The sequence below is a fragment of the Chionomys nivalis genome, chromosome X (genome assembly GCF_950005125.1).
Source record: "Chionomys nivalis chromosome X, mChiNiv1.1, whole genome shotgun sequence".
NCBI classification, from domain to species: domain Eukaryota; kingdom Metazoa; phylum Chordata; class Mammalia; order Rodentia; family Cricetidae; genus Chionomys; species Chionomys nivalis.
Genome location: NC_080112.1, coordinates 45,535,141 through 45,553,917, shown reverse-complemented (window position 1 = coordinate 45,553,917; position 18,777 = coordinate 45,535,141). Strand labels below are relative to the sequence as shown.

The 18,777-nt window shown below is 35.0% G+C and overlaps 1 pseudogene; it reads right to left on the bottom strand.

Annotated features, from left to right (window-relative positions):
- Nucleotides 1–495: 495 nt before the first annotated feature.
- LOC130868354 (odorant-binding protein-like) overlaps nt 496–18,777 on the bottom strand; it is a 34,488-nt pseudogene continuing 16,206 nt past the window's right edge.

Here is an 18,777-nt window from a genome sequence, read left to right as displayed (position 1 = left end):
TGTCAGGTTCTGTTTTAATACATTTTGTTGTTTTCAGTTGTCATCAGCTTACATCATTTTCCTTCTTTTCCTTCCTTGAGCCCTTCACACCTAGCCTCCTTCAAATATCTTGTATGATTATAACCATCTACTTTGATTATTATTGATACATACATATGTATGTGGATGTACACACACAAGCTGATGAGTACCATTTTCTCTTTAAGTTTGTATAGTTTCAAGGCTTGCTACTCTGCATCGAACAGCCAACCACAGGGCCACTCTGCCAAGGACAAGGCTAATTCTCCCTATTTACACACTAATTAGATATTTGTCATTATTGCCCAGGGCTGGGATTCTGCATAAATTTCCCCCTCCATGTTAACATTTCCATTGCTACCCACATTTTTCCATTTTAATTCTACAATTTCTAGCAGAGACGGTGTCACAGCAGAATTCTTGGTATTCTGGCTTTTTTTGTCTTCCTACAACCTCTTTAGAGGTGTTCCCTGATCCCTAGATGCAGAAGCTGAGATGCCTTGGGACCTGGCTCCCAACATCTGTTTCTCCATCTTGTGTCCAGGTGTGGATTTCTGTGATGGTTTTCATTTGCTGTAAAGAGAAGATTTTCTTAGAATGGGGATCTAGCTAAGCTTATTTGTGGTTATATAGATAAAGGAAGGGATTGAGCTGGCCTAGCAAATTTGCAGTAGTAGAAACTTTTCTAAAATCTGAGACCTCAATAACCCTGGGCACTTGACAAGGTTTCTAGTATCCGGAATATTTTCCTGCCTGTTGAGTGGTCATGGTCCTTGAGTCCAGACAATTATTGGTTGCTAACAACACATGGGAGTCACTTCTTGTACCTTTTTTTTTTTGCTTATTTTGCAATGCTTCTAACCATTTGTTTCTCCTCCTTAGCATCCTAAATAGTATTTTCTGGAACAGGAGAGAGAAGTGACAAGAAAGAAAATTTAGGATCTTAGATCCAGTTAAATTATGTGAGTCCTGTGTCCTAACTGTACAGTAACTTCAGCCATATGGACACACCCACAACCTCTGAGATGCAACCAAGTTCAGAATAGAGAATTTATATTTCCTTGGCAGTAACTTTGTCAACCTGACAAATCATTCAAAAGAGGTTTTCTCATTCTTGATATTACCTATTTCTTGTCTATCATTCCTGTGTGGAGTCTATCAGTCTAAGTGCCTTAGATTTTTAAAGACAGAAATTTCAATGCTCATTCATAAGCTTTGAGCATAACTTTAGGTAAATATAAAATATAAATACAAAATGAAATTTAAAATGGATTTAAATATTATCCTGCAATGATTCATCAAATGTCTTTGCTCTTATTTCACCCTCTTGTTCTGTTTCCTATTGTATTAAGTTATCTCCCACTCCCCACTTGAAACCTTGGCCCTATGATTCTGTTTTCATCTTTATAGAACCATTGTCCCATGTAAACTTCCTAATCCTCAGTCCCAAACTGCATCTGGTTACTTTATACTGCCCTGATGTCTTTGTTTACTCAATATTGTATAGTCAGATCTGTGTATTTGGAGTTAGAAACTACAGAGGAGAAAGAAAATGTGGTGTTTTCAGTGTCTTGGTCTGGGTTATCTCACTCAATATGATCTTTCTTGCTTCATATCATTTACCTGCAAATTTAAAGATTCCATTTTTATTTATACTCGAATCATGTTCCATAGTACATATTAAACACACTGTGGTTATTCATTCATCAGCTGAAGAGTATTAAGGTAGATTACACTTTGTAGCTACTGTAAATGGAGCAACAGAAAACATGAACTAGAAAATGTCCTTGAATAGAAAGTCATTCCCTTTGGGTATGTTACAAGCAGTGGTACAGTTACTTCATATGCTAGATTTACTGTCAGCTTTGTGAAAATTATCCACACTGTTTTGCAGAGTTGTATAACTTAGCAAATGTACCAAGAGTGAATGAGTGTTGCCTTTTTCCCTTTACCCCTTCTGACATTTCCTGTTTATTGTGTTTTTGATCTTTGTCCTTCTGTCAGGCGTAATAAGAAATCTAAGCAGTGCTTTGATGTGCATTTCCCAAATAACTACTGCAGACAGACATTTTCAAGATACTTTTTGAGCAATTTCCATATTTTTCTCTCATTTAAAAGAAATACATCAGGTACAAACTCTTGAATAAAGTACTTAGGTTCTGCCTCTGTTTTTTGAGTTCTTTATATATTCCGGATATTAATGCTGTAAGCTGTAGAGCTAGCAAAGATTCCTTCCCATTTTGTTGGCTTCCCCTTCGTTTTTCTTTGTTTATTTATTTGTTAAACTATAAATTCTATTTATTTTATAAAGTCCCACTTCTAAACTTTTAACCTTAATTTACATCTTATATGTTTTCCTGCACTGAGCCTGAACTAGACATTGACCATTTGTTGGGAATTCTGAAGGAAAAGCTCACTTATGTGGTTTTACACTTCTATTCTGAACTATAGGAAATTGAAACATTTTTCTGTGTAGAGAGACAATACCTTCACTATTTTTCCTAACTGTACAGGGTCCTGGAGTTCCACTGATTTCCAGAGTTATCTATAGTCACACTGATAGGATGAATTTACAAAGTCAGAGAAGAAAATCTTTTGAAAAAATGAAATAAAACATGGATCTGTGAAAGAAAGTTCTTGGTTAGAGAATTTTTGCTGATCTTAGCATAAATATCTGAGTAGTATGAGGTAATTGAGGTAAGAGAAAGCAGAATAAGAATTCTCTCTCTCTCTCTCTCTCTCTCTCTCTGTGTGTGTGTGTGTGTGTGGGTTGGGGGAGTTGTTTGTGTGTTTAACCATTCACAGGACAATTTAATTTAATCAATACATGATAATTGGGATACATATGGCAAACCACCTATTTTAACAAATAAGAAAATAATTGTAGAGCTCTGAATAAAGCATGAAACATTGAGATATTCTATGCTTTTCAGGGAAATGGCACATGACTAACACAAAGTCCATGACTTCCTACCACCCTGCCCAAAGTACTTAGCCTAAGGTTTGTGAAACTCTTGATATTTGTGTGTCTCAAGTCTTATGAAATAATTAGTGGAAGAGTGATTAATTTCAATATTTGATCATGTAGCCTAACATTCTGTATTTTGTCTCTGATGTTCATGGGAAGACTGATTTCCATCTACCAGTGAGCAATAATGAAGGATTCAAATGCCAAGTTGCCATTAGATTGATAATTGATGGACATATTTTTATTGTTGTTGACCTTTCAAAGTAAAAGGAAGAATCAGTCACTACTTTTTCTCAACAACTGTGCGGATATGTTTCTTGGCTTGATACTCAGGTTTAGTACTGTCATAGAAGGATAGTTTTAATTCATTAACTCATTGACTCAAGAAAAGTGTTCTTCATTCCACTGTTCAAATTCTTAAATTCTATTGTGGCCATTCACACTGAATCTTCTCCACATTTCTTCTTAAATATTCAGGTCTATGAGATGCCTGCACATAACTCTACGCCACCCTGAAATAGCTTTTCTTATAGAACTTCAAATACCAGGAAAGAAAAAAAAAAGCCTACAACAACAGCAAAAAACCTCTTAACCCTTGTTGCAAAGAATAAGATTTTATTAAGCTCAAACTTAGGAAAATCCTTCTGCATAGGATATTCCCAGACAACATCCATTTTTAGCTTTCCTTTAAAGCAGAGTAGTGTTACTATTCACAAAATCGTTTCTACATTTTGGCCATTGTTACAATAAGAAAGACATAAGAATTCTCTTTTAGAAAAATAAGACTTAAACAATGACAAGTTGAATCAAGCATGCCAACTCAAGAAAGTAAATACACTTTCATTTCACTTGAGTGACAAATCCACTCAACCAGTGCCTTTGGCTTTGGCTTCCTCCACAGTCCAGGACAAATTATCTAATTAATTCAGATTGAAGAACAGGTTTGCCTTATCATTTCCTTCCTGCTTTTCATGCTCATTTTTACTCCACTGAATGACTTCATGGACATTCCCTCTATCCTTGCAGCAGTGAAAGCAAATTGCACAATCTAAATGTAGAGGTAGGTGGAAAGATAGCAGTTGGGTTGTAAAATTAAACAAACATTCCAAGTGAAACATAACTTCATATACCTAAAGAAGCCTGGCTAGTGTCCTTACAGTGCATTTTTGTTTTTGGATTTGTACTTTCCTGTATATTATTCAACATACTTCTGCATATCCATTTCTGCTTCTGCTTGTCTTTTATTCCTTTTACACAGAAAACTTCTGGAAAACACTATTCCCAAGAGACAGAAAATGAGAAAGAGAAGGTGGTATGAAGATATTGAATTATAATTCTGCTTGAAAATATCTTATGGAATCCTGAAAATGTACTATCAAAATAATAATGAATAAACTCATTGAAGAGAAAAATATTTTAATGTATACAGAAAATAATAAAAAGGAATATTCAAAAAGTAACACATTTTCTTAAAGGTGAAATGAAGTATGTGTAGTGCTGTATTTTATTAGAAACAGTATTTCAACTCAAATGTAATTGTTGAGTTGTGTGCTTAATGTATCAGGTGCTGCTTTAATGAACTTTTAAGTTGTTAATTGAAATAGGACCACATCAATTCCTTTCCCCAGCAACCCAAGATATGTTTTATCCAAGTACTCTCATATATTTACCCACTCTCTATTTCCTTGGTCATTATTGACAAATACGCAGTACATCTATGTGTGTGTGAATTTGAACATGTGTGTGTGTGTGTGTGTGTGTGTGAGTATATACATACAACCAGAGTCCATTTGTTTTTGATGTGTACATGGTTTCAAGGCCAATCTTTCTGCATTGTACAACTAAAACATCAGATCATGCATGGGAGAGGCTAATTCTACTTCTCCTAGCCATCTAGGAGATGTTACCTGTACTTTATAACTGGGTATGGGAAGCTTCAAAATTTTCTCTTTTCCATGTTAACATGTCCATTGATATTGTCATTGTTCTAGTATTTATTACACAGTTATAACATTGTTTCACAGCCATCATAGTTATTCACTCACTCTAAGAAATTTTCTGAACACCTCTTTTGCTGTTTTCCTTGAGCCATTGGTGGAGGAGCTCTGCTATAGTTGTATCCATCATTAATAGACAAGACCTGCCATGCTATCCTCAATAATGCAATAGTGCCTCTTCTAACAGCTGGAAACCAACAACTCTCCATTGAATTTATATGTCTTGATTGCAGGGAGAAGATTTTCACAGTGCACTAAATGGCAATTTGTTAAGTAACACTTCCAGTAAAGGTTTAAATACCATGGTAATTTGTCAGTATTTTTAGGTTGGCCTGCATACATAAAGTGTTTCAAAAAGGACTCAATTTAAATTCTGTCAGCAAAAACATAACTAGTAAAATTTGATTTTGCCACAAACAGTTTTAGACAGGCAAAGTTAACTTACTATATTGTCAACCTTTTTTTTCCCCAAGACCTACACATTTTATTAATCCTCATCAATATTGTGCTTCAGCAGCATGCATTTGGAGAGAAAAGTTCATCCTCTTATGTCAGTTCTCAGGCACCAAAAGTTGCTTTTAAAACATGTTCTTTCATTGTACTGAAGCTTCTCAAGTATCTTAGTTTAACAGTTTACCGTGGCCCAGGGATCCTCTTGTTTCCATTCCCCCACTGCAAGACTGACAAGTTTATAGCCCACATCCAGTACATTATATAGAAGAGGGCAGTGCACTTAGATCTATAGGCTTTCCCTGAAAACACATTATTGCATGAGGTATCTCCCATGAAACTAAAATAATAAAAAATATTGAGACAGGATCTACATATGTAGCACAGTTTTGTGTGCATCTCTGCATCCACTGTGGTCAGCAGGGTAATGATTCACAGGAGGCAATAAGGTAGTTTGCTTCAAAATTACTAAATAATCTTTGCTAGTCTGGCACCAAGCAGTTTATTCTTGCAATATTTAGGCATCACACAACTCAGTGAAAACTGGCCTGGTGTTTATTAACTCTATGCCATGTACACAACAAATCACAAAGTAAGCTAAATAAAAGATCCAATGTGAATACATCAAAACTCTTTATAAAGTACATGTGACACATTACATAAAGATGGGTTCTATACATTGACTACATGTGACACATTCCATAATGATGGGTGCTATAGAATGACTGCATGCAACACCTTCCATTAAGTTAGGTTCTATAGACTGGTGAGATAAACGAGATCACAATAATGGCCTAGGAGAAGCTCTGGTCTAGTCTCTGTCACACAGATAGTACAAAGTTCACCCAAGCCCCAAGTCTTGTGGGCTGATATCAGGTTATGCATTACTGTATTTGAAGGAACAACCACATGTGGCTAACATCCCAGTTACCTAGCACCTTTCTTTGAGCACAGAGACCTCAGTTTCTCCTACACTGTTAGACACTGAAATCATAATTTCCATGGCTCCACTCACCATGTCCTAAGATCAAAAACGTTAACCACAGCATAGAGAGTTTTAATATGACTAGTACTAATAACTTCCAAACCTGTGTAAGTATAACACAATCTGTTTCTATGTTATTTTGCTTTCTCTAATGTTTGAATTCTTGTTATTTTGAATACTCTAGTTAATAAAAAACAATATATATATATACTTTATTATATATTTGAACTACTTAATAAAACATTCCTGAAATATGAGGTTTATTTATAATTGTTCACATAGAAAAAATATGAATATGGTTGTTATCGTGTTTAAGAGATTGGTTCATTATTCACATCCAAATACATGATTCTCTTCAAACTTACAAAAGCATAGATCAAACAAATCATATAAGTATAATTCTATAAAATGGCTGACTATTGGAAAAGTATTAGCAGAAGTTTAATTCACTTTTAGTGTTCATGAGATTTTTCTTTTTGTTATTAGTGAATTAAAGTAAGTGAAAAATTCCATTTACATTGTTAATTAAAATTGATGATATGTATCGGTGTAAATGAAGGCAGACATAAATTATAAGAATATTTTTAGCTTTAATTAGGGAAAAACTCACAAAACACATGGTTCCAGGGGAGAACAGGAAAGCAGAAGGGGCCAGGGAAGAGCACACCAGCAATATTTATTAGTAAAAAATATCCTCAGGCGACCCCGCCCTACAAGCAAGGTGATTGACAGGGGCTACTCCTATATCGATATGCCTTTCTGTTTGTTGACCTTTTCAAACCAAATGACTAACTCATTTACTATTTTTTGTGGAGAACTCTCCTACACACTTCCTTGATATGATGGTCAAAATCAATACTGACAGAAGAAAGAATGAGTTAGATATATCTTTGCCTATTAATCTCTTCTGTTCTACTGATAAATATCCACAACACGCATTATTTCCATGGCAGTATGGAAGACTTTTAGTTTTATGAAGGCACAGTTGCCAATACTTGGCCTCTCTTCCATGGCAAAGGGAATGATGTTTGAAAAATCCTGACTTATACCTATACCTTGTAAGGTATTACCTATGTTTTCTTCCAGTGTTTCTACTGTTTCAGGATTCAGATTTAGGTCCTTGGTCCTTTTATATCTAATTTTTCTGAAAAGTAAAAGATAGGGTCAAATTTCATTGTACTGCAAGTAGATGCCCAGTTTTCTCAGGATCGATCCTTAAAGATGCTTTCTTTTCTCCAGTGTAAGTGCTTTGACTTTTGTTAAGGTTCATATAACCATAGGAATAACTGTTTGTATTTGGGTCTTCTACTTGATCCTATTGGTCTATACATCTATTTTTGTACCTGTACCAGATTGCAAGTTTTATTTTTCTGTCTACAGACTGAGCAGGCTATCTTTATCTATTTGGAAAGCATACGGAAAAAAAATCATGCACAAATATGTAAGAGAGTTCCAAGCCAAGTACAAAACTATATACAATGGGAATCACTATCAAGCATCAAAATTAGAATTACAACCATCATAAACACCATTAAGCAAGGAACATATGCTAAATGTTTCAATAATCCTTATATCCCAAGGAGTCTAAGCCTTATATTAGAAATGGCTTTGGTAAATCATAAGAAGGAAGGAACTACAACTAATCTGCAAACCCCATTGAAGGTCTGAGAAGGAAAGTAATATTACTTGAGTAGGCAGGAAGTGTAATCAAGCAGTTTCCAAAATGTGCAGTAGATCACAGAGACAACTGACTACCTTGGCAATCACCCAGAGTCTCATTTGCAATGTTGAAGCAACCAACTTTTGTTAAGGCCTAGAGTAACTGACAGACCATTTTCAGAGGCAAGAAAAATTTTCAAAACTGTCTTACCCTGTCTTTGAAAGATTTGGCAGTCTTTTTTCTTGTACCCTGCGTGTCCAGTCTGGACACCATGCATTTAGTCAGAGGTTCATGCATGGGTAGTTTCTTGCCTAAAGGCCAGTTTTGCCAAGAAGAAAACAAGCTCCAAGTGGAGTGTCTTCAGGGCTCAACATTCTCTTAAGAATAGGTTGGTGCTGTCATAAGCAATCATGCCTCATGTCAACAGAACCCTAAATTATTTAAATGTCATATTCTATCCGTCTTTGAAGTGGTTGAAGATTACCTATCTATGCAGAATACAATCTCTGTGTATCTAAAGAACCTGATTAATCTAACTATAAATATGAGAAACAGGAATGACCATTGTCCTATAATACTTAATATCTGTATAACTTAAAGACAAAGACTTCATGTTAGAATATCAAGCAATATTTAAACAACTGTGCAGCAAATGAGGACAATGACTTCAAAATGTAAACAATGTACAAGTATTTGATCAGAGATAGAAATGTATAATGCAATATGATAAATTTATTATAAATTGTATCAATATATACAATGACTTAAACAGAGGTAGAAACATGCATGCATACAATCTGACATAGGTGTACAAATATGATAAACAGAAATAGCAGCATATTCAATATAATAAATATAATTTGAATCTGTATCAATATACAAGAATCAATATCAACGTAAATTGTCTATAAATAATAGTTTACAAGTATTCACTCTGTTACTATTATTATTACTAGTGTGAGTAGGCTCATACTGACCTACCTATTATCCTTTTCAATTTTCCTTTTTTAAGAGATCTCTGAGATTACATAATTTCCACTCCAAATCTCAAACCTATACCAGTAATAATCAACCATTAAATTATGTCTTTAACGCTGAGGACAAACTGTGTTGGGAGAGGAGGCATCATCTTCTAGAATTACTTCCAGCTGTCAAGGGGGTGATGTTCTTTCTATGGAGTCATGTAAAAGTAAAATGATAGTTAGGTTTCAAGATTGCTGTCTGATATAATTGCAAATAGTCTCTGAATAGTCAATAAGTTTTTCTTGAGGTTCCTATTTGGAGTTCTGGCCAGAACATTGTAAGAAAGTACACCATTTAGCTAACCAAGTTGGGATCATCTTGAGCAACTGGTACGAAAAACTGGTCTTAAAGTAGCGCCATCCGCATCATTACATCATATCAACCAGGTTTGGTAGTTGATGTGAGCACCCATATGCTTTATGTAAACTTAAAGATTATTGCAGGAAAACCCACTGCTCATTATAAAAAACTTAAACATTATTTGTATAGAAATATATCCAATGAAAGGCACAGTATAGGCAAAAGAGAAATGGAGAAAAGTAAAATTTTTCCTAAAATCTTTCTTTTATTCTGCCCCATAGAAGATAGCTTCTGACATGAGACAGAAACTCTAAATTTTTCTTTAGAGAAGAAAAGCCATTGTCCAATTCCAAAGCCAGATTTATATGTATATGTATATGTATATGTGTATATATGTGTGTGTGCATGTGTGTTTGTATAATAAATTTTAATCCTCAGATGACCTCTCCTCATAGGTCATATCTCTCTTTGCTTTGCTTGGTGATCCTTCCTGGATAGTTCTATTTTTCTCTTTAGGTATCCAAACGTCCAAGGTTTCTTGACTTTTTGAAGATGTGTATTTTTCTGCAAAGACAAGAACTGCCACAACCCTTTTGGCATTGCTTACCATTTGTATGATAGTCACCTCTGTGGATGAGCTGTCATTTCTCTGTCTCAAGGTGTTTCACTTTTTCAAACCGAATCTTTATTAATATCAATGGTATCATGGCTTTTCTTCTCCTGTAGAAACAATACCAAAATGCATTCTCCAATGTAGCACATCTCCTGCTTTCCATTCTGAGGTCAACACATCCTTGATATATACCGGCTCATTTAGTTCAGAAGTCTTTTCTATTAACTAATATATTTCTGCTGCTGTTGTTCCTTTCTCATTAGCTTTAAAAACTTCAAGGTTAATAAAGCATCATGCAATCTAATTTGGGGGGTATTTTCCATAACTTTCTGTTTGTTTAACATGTGCTTTATAGTTTGATTTGTTCTTTCTATAACAACCTGACCTGTAGGATTGTTTGGTATACCTGTAATATGCTTTATATTGCAATAAACAGAAAAAAGGTTTTATTCTGCTTAGACACATATGCTGGACCATCTTCTGTGTTTATTTGTGCAAGTATATGTATAATGGCCATTACTTCTAATAAATGTGTTATTACTGAATCAGCCTTTTCTGACATCAAGGCAGTTGCCCATAAAAAGCCTGAATAATTGTCAATGGTGTGGTGTACATATTTTAATTTTCCAAATTCTGTAAAGTGGAACACATCCATTGCCCAGATTGTATTACTTTGAGTTCCCTTTTGGCTACTCTCCTCAGGTAATGGTATTTGCTTATAGAAAGAACAAGTACAACATCTCTTTCTAATCCACTTAGCTTATTGCCATGTAACAGAAAACTGTTATTTTAAACTTTGGCTATTGACATAATGTTTCTTTTGAAATTCTGAGGCCTTTGGCACATTTCTAATGAATAATCAGTCAATTTTTGCATTACCTTGTGCTAGAAGCCTGGGAAGATCCATATGGTATTGTATGTGTGTTATGTGTATGGGATAAAGCCTATTCCTGATTACAACTTGAACCTGAATGGATAAAGAAGTCAAATCTGTATCATCTGGTATAAATTCAGTGGTTTCAATAAACAAGACAACTCTTTCTGCATATTGTCAGCAACCTCCACAGGGCCAGTCCCTAGGCAGAGAACTCCTCAAGAACAGGCTTGAGCCAGAGACCTCTACAGGAGCAGGTCCAAGTCAGGAACATCCTCAGGAAGAAGACCAAGCCAGGGATATCTGCGGGAACAGTTCTGAGCTAGTAACCTCAAATGGAACAAGTCCAAGCCAGTGACATCCACCAGAGCAGGCCTTCGGGGGAACCAGGCCCAAGCAAGCAAACTCAGCAGGATCAGGACCAAACAAGTGTCCTCCATGGAAGCAGGCCCAAATGAATATCATGATAGCAAAGCAAACCCCAGGAGCACTGAGCAAGTTACCTCCTGTGTGACTGGTACCGAGGCCCCGACTGGACCACAAGGAGCAACCATCTGAGCCTTTAACTCATTGGCACCTGGATGATTGATCACCAGAGACACAGCCCAAACTATACAAATCAGAGGAAAAGATAGGTTAGGCAAAGTAAGAAAACACTCAACACGACAAGGAGAAACATGACACCAACAATTTCTAGTGGTTCTACAAAAACAAGACTTGAGCACCCCAATATATTTGAAGCAGAAAAAAAGTGACTTCAAAAGCAACTTTAAGAAAATGTAAGACGTCATTAAAAAGGAAATAAAATATTCCTTCAAAGAAATGGAGTAAAAAACAAACAAAAAACATTGGAATAAAGTAACAATTCCCTAAAAGAAAATGAAGAAAAGGCAGTCAAGCAGATGAAAGAAATGATTCAAGACTCAAAAATCAAAATAGAAACAATAAAGAAAACACAAACCAAGGGGAATTCTGAAAATGTAAAATATGGGAAAATGATTAGGAGCCACAAATGCAAGCACAAACAGTAGAATACAAGATATGGAAGAGAGAATCTCAAGTGCTGAAGATACAATAGAGGAAATAGATTCATTAATCAAACAAAACATTAAATCTAACAAAAGCTTAACATAAAATATCCAGGAAATATGAAACACCACAAAAAGACCAAACCTAAGAATAATAGGGATGGAGGAAGAAATAAAACTGAAAAGCATAGAGAATATATTCAACAAAATCAAAGAAGAAAACTTTCCCAGCCCAAAGAAAGATATGCATATCAGTGTGCAAGAAGCTTACAGAACACCAAATAGACTGGATTAAAGAAGAGTCTCCTTGCACATCATAATCAAAACACTAAACATAACAGAATAAAGAAAAATGTTATGAGCTGCAAAGGAAAAGGACCAAGTAATACATAAAGGCAGACCTATCACAATTACACCTGAATTCTCAATGGAAACAATGAAAGGCAGAAGGTCCTGGTCAAGTACAATGCAGATATAAAGAGTCCACAGATATGCCAGCTCAGACAACTATACCCAGGAAAACTTTGCATCGCTGTAGATAGACAAAACAAGATATTCCATGACAGAACCAGATTTAAGCAATACATAGCAAAAAACAAAAAAAAAATTAAAAACAACCCAGTCTTACAGAAGCTCCTAGAAGAAAAAGTCCAATACAAAGAAGTTAGATACATCCACAAAAATGTAGAAAATATATGATTCACAGCAGCAAGTCCCAAAGAAGGAAAAACACACACGATAACAACACCAAGGAAGAAAAAACTAAAATAACAGGAACTAGCAATTACTGGTCATTATCTCCCTTAATATAAATGGATTTAACTCACCCATCAAAAGACGTCAATCTATAAAAAACTGAATCCATCCTTTTGTTACATACAAGAAACACACCTCAACCTCAAAGATGACATCACCTCAGAGTAAATGGTTGGGAAAGTTTTTTTTTCACTAAAATGGACCTAAGAAACAAGCTGGTGTAGCTATCCTAATATCTAACAAAATAGACTTCAAACTAAAAATCAATCAAAAGAGACAAACCATTTCCTCTTAGTCACAAGAAAAATGACTCAAGAGGAAATCTCAATTCTGAAAGTCTATGCCACAAATACAACGACACCCTCATATGTAAAAGAAACACTACTGAAACTTAAATCACACATTAAACCCAACACACTAATAGTGGGAGAATTCAACACCCCACTCTCACCACTGGGCATGTCTTAGCAGAGGAATAAGGGAACTAACAAATATTATGACTCTAATGGACTTAATAGACATTTATAGAACAATCCATTCAACCATCACAGAATATGACTCCTTTTCAGTACCTCATGGAATCTTCTCAAAAATGGACCACATACTAGGTAACAAAGAAAACCTCAACAAATAGCAAACAATTGGAATAACCCCATGTACCTTATCAGATCACCATTGCTTATAATTAGAACTTAAAAGCAATACTAAATTCAGAAAAACCACAAACTCATGGAAATTGATCACAAAATGGAGTAATGAAAAAAGGAAGAAATTAAAGACTTCCTAAAATTCAGTGAAAATGACCACATAACATACCCAAATTTATGGGACATATGAACGCAGTGTTAAGAGGAAAGTTCATGATCCTAAAATTGCCTACATAAACGAGCTGGAAAAATCCCACAGTAGTGAGTTAACAAAACACCTGAAAACTCTAGAACAACAAGAAGTAAACTCACCCAGGAGGACTAAATGACAGGAAATAATCAATTTGAGAAGTAAAATGAACAAAATAGAAAGAAAGAAAACAATACAAAAAATCAATGAGACAGAATCAATGAGAAAGAATATCCAAACTAACAAAATCAGAAATGAAAAGGGGGACATAGCAACAATATGGAAAAAAATCCAAGGGATCATCAGGTGACAGTTTGAAATTTTGTACTCCACGAAATTGGAAAACTTAAAGAAAACAGACAATTTTCTGGATAAATATCACTTACCAAAATTAAATCAATACCAGATAAGCAAACTAAATACACCTATAACTGATAGAGACATAGGAACAGTCATCAAAAGTCTCCCAAGCAAATAAAGCCCAGGATAATATGGTTTTAGTGCAGAATTCTACAAGACTTTCAAAAAAGAACTAATACCAATACTCCTCAAATTGTTACACAAAGAAAAAACAGAAGGAATGTTGCCAAACTCTTTTCATAAGACAATGATTACCCAGATACCCCTCATCAAAAAAAAAAGACATTACTAAGAAAGTAATTGATTACAGATCAATCTCACTCATGAACATTGATGCAGAAATACTCAATAAAATATTCACAAATTAAATACAAGAACACATGAGAAAAATCATCCATAATGACCAAGTTGGCTTCATTCCAGAGATACAGGTATCAGCATATGAAAATCTGTCAAAGTAATCCAACATATAAACACACTGAAATAAAAATCACATGATCGTCTCCATAGATGCTGAAAGAGCTTTGTCAAAATATGACATCCCTTCAAAAAAAATTCTTGGAGAGAGCAGGAGTACAAAGAACATACCTATACACAATAAAGGCAATAAACACTAGTCAACATCAAACTAAATGGGGAGAAACTGAAATTGATCCTATTGAAATAAAGAACAAAACAAGGTTGTCCACTCTCTCCACATCTATTCAATATAGTATTTGAGGTTCTAGCAAGAACAATAAGAAAATGAAAGGAGTAAAGGTGATTCAAATTAGAAATGAAGAAGTCAAACTTTCACTACTTGTTTATGATATGATACATCACATAAGTGACCCCCCAAATTCTACCAAGTTACTTCTAAAACTCATTAACACATTCAGTAATGTAACAGGAGAGAAGATTAACTAAAAAGTCAGTGTCCTTTATTTACACTGCTGATAAATGGACTGAGAAAGAAATCAGAGAAACATCACCCTATATAATAGCCACAAATGGCATAAAATATATTGGTATAACTCTTACCAAGCGAAAGGAAGGGCTGTATGACAAGAACTTTAAATCGTTAAACAAAGGAATTGAAGATGACACCAGAAAGTGAAAAGGTCTCCCATGTTTTTGTGTAGGTAGAAATAACAAATTAAAAATGGCAAACATACGAAAAGCAATCTACATATTCAATGCAATGCCCATAAAAATCACAGAAAAATTCTTCAAAGACCTTTAAAGAACACTACTCAACTTCTTATAAAAAAGCAAAAAAAAAAAAAATACCCATGGAAGCCAAAACAATAATGTACAATAAAGGAACTTCTGAAGGCATCACAATCCCTGACTTTAAACTCTACTACAGAGTAACAGTACTGAAAAAAAAATAACTGGTACAGACATAAAAAAAAGACAGAAGGACCAATGGAAGTGATTCGAAGATGGAGATAATAAACCACACATCAAATAACACCTGATTTTTGACAAAAAATGCAAAAAATATAAAATAGAAAAAAAGAAAGTTTATTTAAAAATGGTGCTGGCATAACTGAATATCAACATGTAAAGTAATGAAAATAGATCCATATCTACTACCATGCACAAAACTCAAGTCCAAATGGATCAAAGACCTCAACATGAAACCAATCACACTGAACATTATAGAAAAGAAATTGGGAAGTACACTTGAATGCATTGACACAGGAGACCACTTCCAAATATAACCCCAGTAGCACAGAAACTTGAGAGAAACACTTAATATGGGACCTACAGAAACTGAAAAGCTTCTATAAATCAAAGGACATGGTCAACAAGACAAAATGGCAGTCTACAGAATGGAAAAAAATCTTCACCAACCACACATCAGACAGAGGTCTGATCTCCAAAATATACAAAGAAATAAGATTTGGCCATCAAAAATAATAATAATAATCCAATTTTAAAAATGGAGTACAGACCTAAACAGAGAACTCTCAACAGAAGAATCTAAAATGGTTGAAAGACATTTAAGGAAGTGTTCAACATCCTTAAACATCAGCGGGATGCAAACCAAAACAACACAGAGATTTCATCTAACACCTGTAATAATGACCAAGATGAAAACACTGATGACGACTTATGCTGGAAAGGTTGTGGGGTAAAGGGAACACTCCTGCATTCCTGGAACAGCCCCTTTCGATGTCAGTATGGCAATTTTTTAGAAAATTAGGAAACAACCTTCGTCAAGACCCAGCAATACCACTTTTTGGTATGTACCCAAAGGATTCTCAAATGTACCACAAGGACATGTGCTCAACTATGTTCACAGCAGCATTGTTTGACATAGCCAGAACCTGAAAACAAGTTAAATAACCCTTGACCAAAGAATGGCTAAGGAAATTATGGTATATTTACACAATGGAGTACTGCACAGCAGAAAAAAAAATGACAACATGAAATTTGCAGGCAAATGGACGTAATAGAAAACGTCATATTGAGTGAGGTAACCCAGACCTGGAAAGACAAATATCATATATACTTACTCATAAGTAGGTTTTAGACATAAATCAAAGAAAAACAGCTATAATTCACAACCCCAGAGAACCTAAGCAACAATAAGGATGCTAAGAGAGAGATGCATGGATCTAATCCACATGGCAATTAGAAAAAGACAAGATCTCCTGAGTAAATTGGGAGTATGGGGACCATGGAAAAGGATAGATAGGAATGGATGAGGAAGGAAGAAAAACAGAGAAAATATATAGTTCAATAAAATCAATAATAACAATAATAAGTTATCTAAAAAAAATATCAAGTAGCAGACAAGGACAGTGAGGACAAAACAAATGGCAATCTTACCCAAAGCCATCTACAGATTAAGTGCAATGCCCTGTAAAATCCCATCAAAATTCTTCAAAGACCTCTAAAGAACACTACTCAATTTCATATAGAAAAGCAAAAATAAATAAATAAATAAATACATAAATAAATAAAACCAGAAAACCAGGATAGCCAAAACAATCATGTACAATAAAGGAACTTTTGGAGACGTCACAATCTCTGACTTCAAACTTTACTACAGAACTACAATACTGAAAATATTCTGGTAATTGGCATAAAAACAGACAGGAGGACTAATGGAACTGAATCGAAGACCCTGATATTAATCCACACATCTACTAACACCTGATTTTTGACAGAAAAGCAAAAAAATAGAAAATATAGAATAAAGAAAGCTTATTTAACAAATGATGTTGGCAGAACTGGATATCAACATGTAAAAGAATGAAGATAGATCCATATCTATTACCATGCACAAAACTCAAGTCCAAATGTATCAAAGTCCTCGGTATAAAACCAAACATGCTGAACCTCGCGGAAGAGAATGTAGGAAGTACACTTCAATGCATTGGCACAAAACACTTTCTAAATGTGACTCCAGGAGCACAGACACTGAGAGAAACTTAATAACTGGAACTTCCTGAAACTGAAAATCTTCTGTAAAGCAAAGGACATGCTCAACAAGACAAAACAACAGCCTACAAGAATGGGAAAAGATCTTCACCATCTCCACATAATACAGAGGACTGATCTCCAAAATAAACAAAGAATTCTAGAAACTGGCCATCAAAAGAACGAATTATCCAATGAAATAATCGGGTACAAACCTAAAGAGAGAACTCTCAACAGAGAAATCTAAAATGGCTGAAAGACACTTAGGAAATGCTCAACATCCTTAACCATCAGAGAAATACAAATCAAAACCAACACTGAGATTCCATATTTCATCTGTAAGAATGTCCATGATCAAAAACATTGATGACAACTTATGCTGGAGAAGATAAGGGGTAAATGGAACACTCCTCCATTCCTGGTGGGCGTGCAAATGATACAGCCACTTTGGAAATCAGTATGGTGATTTCTCAGAAAATTAGGAAACAATCTACCTCAAGAACCATCCATACAACTTTTGGGTATATACCCAAGTATGCTCAATCATACCACAAATTCATGTGCTCAACTATGTTCACAGCAGCATTGTTTGTCATAGCCAGAACCTGGAAGTAATCTAAATGCCCCCCAATCAAAGAATGGATAAGGCAAATGTGGTACATTTACACTATGAAATACTACACAGCAGAAAAAAATAATGACATCTTGAAATTTGCAGACAAATGGATGGATCTAGAAAACATCATACTGAGTGAGGTAACAAAAACTCAGAAAGGCAAATATCATATGTACTCACTCACAGTGGCCTTTTAAGACGATGCAAAGAAAACCAACCTACAATGCACAATCCCAGAGAACCTAGACAACAAAGAGTACCCTAAGAGAGAAATACATGGATCTAATCTACATGGGAAGTAGAAAAAGGCAAGATCTAAGTAAATAGGGAAAGTGGGGATCATGGGAGATGGTAGAAGAGGAGGGTAGAGGAAGGCAGGGGAACAGAAAAAAATATATATAACTGAATAAAACATTTTTTATTTATTAGATTATTAAAAAATAACCAATCCAAGTTCACACTCCCTCTTCTTCTCCCACTCCCTCCCCTCCTCCACACCCTCTCATTCCACAGGCCGACCACTCCTCAGAGAGGGTAAGGCACATTGCTTTGTGGAAGGTCAAGGCACTCCTTACTATATCTAAGCTGAACAAAGAAGGTATTCATCCAAAGAGAATAGGATCTCCAAAAGCCAGTACATGCAGTACCGATAAATTCTGGTGCCACTGCCAGTGACCCCCTAGTCTTCTCCAGATAAACAATTTTTTAAAAGAAAGAAATTTGCCTTCTTTTTTTAGTTTATGTTTAACCCAATATATTTTCCTTCCTTCCATACTATTGTAAATGAGATTCCATACATGATCTCTTTCTAAGGTGGCTTTGCTATTGGTATATAGAAGGGCTGTTGTCATTTGTAAGCTGATTCTTTGCTTGTCATG